Source organism: Oryx dammah, unplaced genomic scaffold, assembly GCF_014754425.2.
Source record: "Oryx dammah isolate SB20612 unplaced genomic scaffold, SCBI_Odam_1.1 HiC_scaffold_2, whole genome shotgun sequence".
NCBI classification, from domain to species: Eukaryota; Metazoa; Chordata; class Mammalia; order Artiodactyla; family Bovidae; genus Oryx; species Oryx dammah.
In genome coordinates, this window is record NW_024070186.1 from 85535382 (window position 1) to 85544848 (window position 9467).

The 9467-nt window shown below is 43.0% G+C and overlaps 1 pseudogene; it reads left to right on the forward strand.

Moving 5' to 3' along the window:
• Positions 1-4463: 4463 nt before the first annotated feature.
• On the forward strand, positions 4464-9157 carry LOC120881826 (annotated as a pseudogene).
• Positions 9158-9467: the final 310 nt, after the last annotated feature.

Sequence of the window (9467 nt, forward strand, 5' to 3'; positions counted from 1 at the left end):
TTCTTATCTCTTCTTGCTATTCTTTGGAACTCTGCATTCAGATGCTTATATCTTTCCTTTTCTCCTTTGCTTTTCGCCTCTCTTCTTTTCTCAGCTATTAGTAAGGCCTCCTCAGACAGCCATTTTGCTTTTTTGCATTTCTTTTCCATGGGGATGGTCTTGATCCCTGTCTCCTGTACAATGTCATGAACCTCATTCCATAGTTCATCAGGCACTCTGTCTATCAGATCTAGGCCCTTAAATCTATTTCTCACTTCCACTGTATAATCATAAGGGATTTGATTTAGGTCATACCTGAATGGTCTAGCGGTTTTCCCTACTTTCTTCAATTTAAGTATGGATTTGGTAATAAGGAGTTCATGATCTGAGCCACAGTCAGCTCCTGGTCTTGTTTTTGTTGACTGTATAGAGCTTCTCCATCTTTGGTTGCAAAGAATATAATCAGTCTGATTTGGTGTTGACCATCTGGTGATGTTCATGTGTAGAGTCTTCTCTTGTGTTGTTGGAAGAGGGTGTATATATATAATGTGGAAATTGAAAAATGATACAAATGGACCTATTTACAAAACAGAAATAGATTCACAGACAGAGAACATATTTACAGTTATCAAAGAGAATAACAGAGGTGTGAGGGAAATAAATTAGGAGTCTGGGATTAACATGTACAAACTACTATGTATAAAATAGGTAGACAATAAGGACCTACTGTATAGTACAGGGAATTATACTCAAGTATCTTGTAATAACCCAAAATGGAAAAGAATCTTAAAAAAAGTGTATATACTTATATATAAAACTGAATCCCCTTGTTGTACAATTGATACTAATACATTATAAACTAACTATACTTCAATTTTAAAAAGAAAAAAAATATATATATACATATAAAACTGAATCATTGTAATGATACCTGAAACTAACACAACATTGTAAATCAACTATATTTCAATAAAAATAAATTAAATTTTAAAAGAATCAAGGTCATAAAGGGAAAGATCAGTATGTGAACACCTTTGATAAACTGTGATGTGCCATATAAATATATCTATTTCCTTGGCAGAACATGATAGGGGGAGATGAGTGGAGATGGGATCAAGTCTCTGTTCACTTCAGTCGCTCAGTCGTGTCCGACTCTTTGTGACCTCATGAATTGCAGCACACCAGGCCTCCCTGTCTATCACCAACACCCGGAGTTCACTCAGACTCACGTCCATCGAGTCAGTGATACCATCCAGCCATCTCATCCTCTGTCGTCCCCTTCTCCTCCTGCCCCCAATCCCTCCCAGCATCAGGGTCTTTTCCAATGAGTCAACTCTTCTCATGAGGTGGCCAAAGTACTGGAGTTTCAGCTTTAGCATCAGTCCTTCCAAAGAAATCCCAGGGCTGATCTCCTTCAGAATGGACTGGTTGGATCTCCTTGCAGTCCAAGGGACTCTCAAGAGTCTTCTCCAACACCACAGTTCAAAGCATCAATTCTTCGGCGCTCAGCCTTCTTCACAGTCCAACTCTCACATCCATACATGACTACTGGAAAAACCATAGCCTTGACTAGATGGACCTTCATCGGCAAAGTAATGTCTCTGCTTTTCAATATGCTATCTAGGTTGGTCATAACTTTTCTTCCAAGGAGTAAGCGTCTTTTAATTTCATGGCTGCAGTCACCATCTGCAGTGATCTTGGAGCCCAGAAAAATAAAGTCTGACACTGTTTCCACTGTTTCCCCATCTATTTCCCATGAAGTGATGGGACCGGATGCCATGATCTTCGTTTTCTGAATGTTGAGCTTTAGACCAACTTTTTCACTCTCCTCTTTCACTTTCATCAAGAGGCTTTTTAGCTCCTCTTCACTTTCTGCCATAAGGGTGGTGTCATCTGCATATCTGAGGTTATTGATATTTCTCCCGGCAATCTTGATTCCAGCTTGTGTTTCTTCCAATCCAGTGTTTCTCATGATGTACTCTGCATATAAGTTAAATAAGCAGGGTGACAATATATAGCCTTGATGTACTCCTTTTTCTATTTGAAACCAGCCTGTTGTTTCATGTCCAGTTCTAACTGTTGCTTCCTGACCTGCATACAGATTTCTCAAGAGGCAGGTCAGGTGGTCTGGTATTCCCATCTCTTTCAGAATTTTCCATAGTTTATTGTGATCCACACAGTCAAAGGCTTTGGCATAGTCAATAAATAGGAAGAGATGAGTGGAGATGGGATCAAGTCTCTAAGAGGGGGTTAACCTTGGTAAAGTGGCGAACCCTTTGCATGTGGCAGATATTAAGGCAATGTGACAGGAAGAGGGAGAGACAGACCCAAAAGGACTGTTGATCATCCTTGTTCATAAGAACCCACTTGTGAAACAGTGGGCAACGTGTGGGGAACTCGGTCTGCACTACTGCACAATGGCAGTGGGCAACCCTACCCAGGTGGAGGAGAAAGGCACCTTGACACAAAGCCCACAGTCATAGCTACCTTCCACCCAGGTACCTACGCTGTCCCTCAGCGACTCCATTAAGTAGGTACTAATGGTCTCAATTTACCAAAAAGAAAATTGAGCTCAGATTGATCTCACAGTAGAAAATGTCAGTACCAACTTGTTTTTAGTAACAGCTACAGTTTTGGTTTGTTTAAAATTTCTGATTATAAAAGTATTACATAGATGCTGAAAAGGCTATAAAGAAGATCAACCACAGAGACAGCTCACTGTTAACATGGTGTATTGCAGGTCAAGCATTTTTTCATGAATGTGCTATATGCTTTTTAAAAAAACAATGTTGAGATCTTCCCTGGTGCCTCAGTGGTAAAGAATCCTCCTGCCAAGGCAAGAGACACGAGTTGGATCCCTGATCCAGGAAGATCCCACATGCCGTGGAGCAACGTAAGCATCTTTGCCACAACTATTGATCCTGTGCTCTAGAGCCCAGGAACCACAACTACTGAAACCTGTGTGCCTAGAGCCTGTGCTCTGCAACAAGAGAAGCCACCACAATGAGAAGCCCTCATTCACTGCAACTAGACAAAAGCCTGAGCAGCAGCAAAAATCCAGCACAGCCAAAAATAAATAAATAATTTTTTTTAAAGTTGAAATCACATACCACATGTTCTTTTGTAAGTTTACATACATAATCTATAACAATACATTGGATTTGCTTTCCTATGTCCCTAAATTTTCATGGACACGATTTTGATTGGCTGTATATTATTGTCACTTGGATTATTCAATTCTATTCAGTTAATTATCCGGTTCTGTTTTGTATGGCATTACAGTACATAAAATTTGGGGACCAAAGGTGTTTCAAAAATCCCAGTTTTTCATGGTTACATGGTATATATACCATATATTGCATAATTCCACCAATGGGATCTAGAACTACTTCCTCAAATCAACACTAACATTTTGGCCACAAACCTCACAGTTCAGTTCAGTTCAATCGCTCAGTCATGTCCAACTCTTTGCAACGCCATGAATCGCAGCACGCCAGGCCTCCCTGTCCATCACCAACTCCAGGAGTTCACTCAGACTCACGTCCATCGAGTCAGTGATACCATCCAGGCATCTCATCCTCTGTCGTCCCCTTCTCCTCCTGCCCCCAACCCCTCCCAGCATCAGAGTCTTTTCCAATGAGTCAACTCTTCCCATGAGGTGGCCAAAGTACTGGAGTTTCAGCTTTAGCATCATTCCTTCCAAAGAAATCCCAGGGCTGACGTCCTTTAGAATGGACTGGTTGGATCTCCTTGCAGTCCAAGGGACTCTCAAGAGTCTTCTCCAACACCACAGTTCAAAAGCATTAATTCTTCAGCATTTTTAAAAAAAACAATTTTTAAAAAAACACAGTCCAACTCTCATATCCATACATGACCACTGGAAAAACCATAGCCTTGGCTAGACGGACCTTTGTTGGCAAAGTAATGTCTCTGCTTTTGAATATGCTATCTAGGTTGGTCATAACTTTTCTTCCAAGGAGTAAGCGTCTTTTAATTTCATGGCTACAGTCACCATCTGCAGTGATTTTGGAGCCCAGAAAAATAAAGTCTGACACTGTTTCCACTGTTTCCCCATCTATTTCCCATGAAGTGATGGGACTGGATGCCATCATCTTCGTTTTCTGAAAGTTGAGCTTTAAGCCAACTTTTTCACTCTCCTCTTTCACTTTCATGAAGAGGCTTTTTAGTTCCTCTTCACTTTCTGCCATAAGGGTGGTGTCACCTGCATATCTGAGGTTATTGACATTTCTCCCAGCAATCTTGATTCCAGCTTGTGCTTCTTCCAGCCCAGGGTTTCTCATGATGTACTCTGCATTAAGTGGACAAAAGATAAAGTGAACAAAATAGGCTTTTTTTGCTTCAGGCCAGGTTTTGCAACCAAATGAGTTTGTCTTAAATTCACCAAAAAGCCTCTAATTTTCACAGCTTTTTGGATTTCAGAATTGTGCACCTGTATCAGAATTGAAGCTGGCTGGTCCCACAGCATGGCCATGTTTTCCAACAGCTGTGACATTCTAGAATGGCAGCAGGATGAAAGGCATAGCCATAAGGCAAGGTTCTGGAGGCAAAAGAAGCAAAAAGGTGGTGGTAGGTTTCCTGGATCAGGGAGAGCTGCAGGCCTGGGGGTAGAAGGAGGGTCCTGAAGATCCTGTAGAGGAGTGCCTGGGGGAAAAGGAGGCCTGGGTGACTGACATCAGAGAGGCCTTGGCACTGAGGCAAGGTGCAAGCTCACAGAGTGCAGGTCCCCTCAATACATTTCTCATCCACCTACCCCAAAAGCTCTACCTGTCAGTGAAAAGACCACAAAGGAGCCCCCTGGGTCTCCTGAGACTCTGGGAGGGAGGGAAGAAGGGTGGAGGGCTCAGAAGCAGCGGCTGTGGGAGAAGCAGAACTAGCTTGTTGATTTGCTAGAGACCGAGGGCAGTGGGCCCCGTTCTCCTTCCTGCGCTGCTGTCTAGTGTGGTTTGCTTTAGCCACAGTCAAGGCAGGCAGCAGGGCGAGGCCCTCCGAGAGTGAGAGCAAGAGGCCCCGCATCCGACAGGTCATTTGCTAGAGCTGCTGTCAGCAGGGGAGCAGAATGAATGGTGGGGACTGGGGCTCTGGGTGGTGCAAGGCATGCTGGGAAGTGTGGGTTTTAATTGGCAGTTGGGCAGTTTAGCCACAAGCTGGGGGCAGGGCAGGGTCGACAGAGTCGGGTGGGGGAGCGCAGGGAGGCTGGTAAGCTGGAAACAGGGTGGAGTGATCTTTTTTTTTTCCTCAACCCGTCAAACCAGAGGAAGCCTGACCTTCTGATCAACTGCTATCAGGCTGGCAATGAGTTCTGGAGTTGGGTATAGAGCCTTCACCACTCTGAAGGAGTCTCTTCCTCTCCATTGCTTCTTGCCAGAATTACCAATGTCAGTTGCACCAGTGAGGCAATTTCCACACAAATTTTGCAAATTCCCTCCTACAGGACTCTACTCTCCTCTGCCAGGTTATCATCACTACCTTACTGGGGAGCAAGATTGCTGGAGTGGGTTGCCATTTCCTTCTCCATTTCACTAATGATCACCTCCTAAAAACCTGTCCCAGTTAATCCTCCCCTATCCACTGTACTATCTCTACTTATGTAAAATGCCTCTAATTCTTCTGGAAGTCAGATTCCCAGGTAACAGAATTACCCAAACACAGCAGAAAGCTGTCTCCCACCTCATTCATGGGAGAAGCTGAGTACTCTGGGCCTCTGCCTAGAGTAATCAATCATAAAAATTTACAGCTCTGTGAACAGAGGTAATAGCAGAGAGAGTAAGAAAAAAAGATATACATGAATATATAAGGACATGCTCTTCTAAGTGCCTTTTAGTTCTCTCTGATAGCATCACCCTGCCTTTTCAAAAATATTTATTTATTTATTTTTGCCTGTGCTGGGTCTTCATTGCTTCATTTCTCTAGTTGCAGTGAATGGGGCTACTCTCTAGTTGTGGGGTGAGGGCTTCTCTTGTGGATCACGGGCTCTAGGGCCTGCGGGCTTCAGTGGTTGCAGTGAGTGCACTCGGTAGTCATGGCTCTCAGGCTCTAGATCACAGGATCAATACAACAGGCTGAGCTGCTCCATGGCATGTGGGATATTCCCAGACCAGCAATTGAACTTGTGTCTCCTGCATTGGCAGGCGGATTCTTTACCACTGAGCCACCAGGGAAGCCCTCGCCTTGCCTTTTAATATAGATCAGACAACTCACGTGGGTCTATAAACCCGTGAAAGCTCCTCTGTAACACAGTGACCCTCAGTTGTTGATGCCCATAAGAAGGCTCTAAGTTATCAAGAACAGAGTAACATATAAAGAATTCTTGAAGTGAAGCAAAGTCGTTCAGTCATGTCTGACTCTTTGCAACCCCATGGACTATAGCCTACAAGGCTCCTCTGTCCATGGAATTTTCCAGGCAAGAGTACTGGAGTGGGTTGCCATTTCCTTCTCCAGGGGCTCTTCCAGCTCAGTAATTAAAAGACAAAAATCCAATTATAAAATGGGCAAAGGATATGAACATACATTTCTCCAGAAGATAAAGAAATGTGTGATAAGCACGAGAAGACACTCAACATCATTTGTCATCAGGGAAATGTAACTCATAACCACAATCAGATACCACTTCACACCCACAAAGATGTATAAAATGAAAAAAAGACAAATAACAAGTACTGGCAAAGATGGAGAGAAATCAGGGCCCTTACACACCACTGATGGGAATGCAAACTGATGCAGAAACTTTGGAAAACAGTTTGACAGCTCCTTATGGAGTTAGCATAAGTAAGTAAGTAAAAGTTGCTCAGTTGTGTCCGACTCTTTGCAACCCCATGGGCTATACAGTCAATGGAATTCTCTAGGCCAGAATACTGGAGTAGGTAGCCTTTCCCTTCTCCAGGGGATCTTCCCAACCCAGGGATCGAACCCAGGTCTCCCACATTGCAGGCAGATTCTTTACCAACTGAGCTATCAGGGAAGTCAGCTATTTCATGCCTAGGGACTCCCCCAGAATGCAAACATATGTCTACAATAAAACCTTCATATAAATATTCATCACAGCATTGTTCATGATAGCCAATAAGTGGGAACAACCCAAATATCCACTGAGGGATAAACGAATAAACAAAATACAATATATCCACACAATGAAATGCTTTGTTCTGTGTTCACTCAGTCACATCTGATTCTTTGTGACTCCATGGACTCTAGCCGGTCAGACTCCTCTGCCCATGGAAATGCCAAGCAAGGATACTGGAGTGGGGTTCCATTTCCTGCTCCACAGGACCTTCCCAACCCAGGGATCAAACACAAGTCTCTTGTGTAGCTTGCACTGGAGTTATGCTAACTCCAGTAGCAGGCAAATTCTTTACCACTAGAGCCACCTGGGAAGCCCCCAGTGCACTGCTGCCGCTGCTGCTGCTGCTAAGTTGCTTCAGTCGTGTCCGACTCTGTGCGACCCCATAGACGGCAGCCCACCAGGCTCCCCCGTCCCTGGGATTCTCCAGACAAGAACACTGGAGTGGGTTGCCATCTCCTTCTCCAATGTATGAAAGTGAAAAGTGAAAGTGAAGTCGCTCAGATGGACTGCAGCCCACCAGGCTCCTCCATCCATGGGATTTTCCAGGCAAGAGCACTGGAGTGGGGTGCCATCACCTTCTCCAATGCAATACTACCCAGCCATAAAAAAGAATGAAGTACTAATTCATGCTACAACATGAATGAACCTTGAAAACTTTATACAAAGTGAAAGAAGTCACTCGTGAAAGACCACATATTATGATTCTTTTTATGTGAAATGACCAGAATAGGCAAATCTATAGAAACAGAAAGATTAGTAATTACCTAAGTCTGGGGATTTGGGGAAAGTTGAGGAGAGACTGCTAATGGGTATGGAGTTTCCTTTTGAAATGATGACAGTGTCCTAAAATGGTTTGTGGTAATGGTTGCACAACTCTGTTAATATGCTTTTTAAAAGACATTGGATCATATATTTAATATGTGTTTAGTATATGAGTGATGCTGGGCATCCCCAGTGGTTCATTGGTAAAGAGTCTGCTTGCCAATGCAGCAGACACAGGTTCGATCCCTGGGTCAGGAAGATCCCCTGGAGAAGGAAATGGCAACCCAATCCAGTATTCTTGAGTGGGAAACCCCATGGAGAGAAGAGGCTGGCGGGCTACAGTCAATGGGGTCACAAAAGAGTCAGACATGACTTAGTGACTAAACAACAAAAATATGAGTCATAGCTCAACAGACGGAGAAGGCAGTGGCACCCCACTCCAGTACTCTTGCCTGGAAAATCCCATGGATGGAGGAGCTTGGTGGGCTGCAGTCCATGGGGTCCTAACAGTCGGACACGACTGAGCGACTTCACTTTCACTTTTCACTTTCATGCATTGGAGAAGGAAATGGCAACCCACTCCAGTGTTCTTGCCTGGAGAATCCCAGGGACAGGGGAGCCTGGTAGGCTGCCGTCTATGGGGTCGCAGAGTCGGACATGACTGAAGCGACTTAGCAGCAGCAGCAGCAGCTCAACAGATCTTTTATATAACATAAATAAAACTAGAAAAAAACAGAATCTATAGTCTCCATTTCTTGTATAAGAATCTCATATGATCTAAGAATTTTTTTGGAAATTCCCTGGTAGTCCCAGAGTCAGGATTCAGTGTTTTCACTGCCGTGGCCCAGGTTCAGTCCCTGGTTAGGGAACTAAGATCCTGCAAGCTGCACAGTGGGAAAAAAAAAAAAAAAAATTAGCCTGGATCTTGTGTGTACAGATGGCGTCACCTGGAACTTGAGAAGCTACAGGAGGGTATCAGAGGCCTGACAATGGCCAAGAAAAAACTAGAGGGTAGAAGTCCAGGAATGTATTCCATATAGCCAGCCAAAAACCTTTAAGGTTAAAAATAAAGCAAAACCAGTTACCACTAACTTTAAGAAGATAAACATTGTAAATGATGAAAAGTTAACAGAGTGAATACATCTTTTGCAAACATACAAAAGGAACTTGCAAACTTCTCAGAAGGCCTTTCCCTTGAACCTCTGCAGAAACAGCTGATTTCTCAACAGTGTCATGAAACATACTAGTTAATGTTGATGAAGCCACAAGATTAATGCCTCAGTTGTAATACACTGGTAATGCATCAAAAAGATGAATAAATTAAATGTTTTATACAAAAAATCAAAATTAAAAAAATTAATGCTTAAATCGATACTTTCCAGTTATCTGGAAAAAACATTTATGTAAAACACCATGTTTCCTGACTACTGCACTCTAAAGCAGATGGGATATAAGAGCAAATATCAACATCTTATGTCTTGAAAAGATTATACTAAGTGACAGAGTGACATAAACTTTTAACCATACTCTCTTGAATTTGAGCAGAGCTTCCCTTTGTAGCTTTTGAGTGTTTCATATTTATATATATATATGATATATATTTAGCTTTTCAAAGTAAAAAGATTTCAATATTATTGAACTCTCC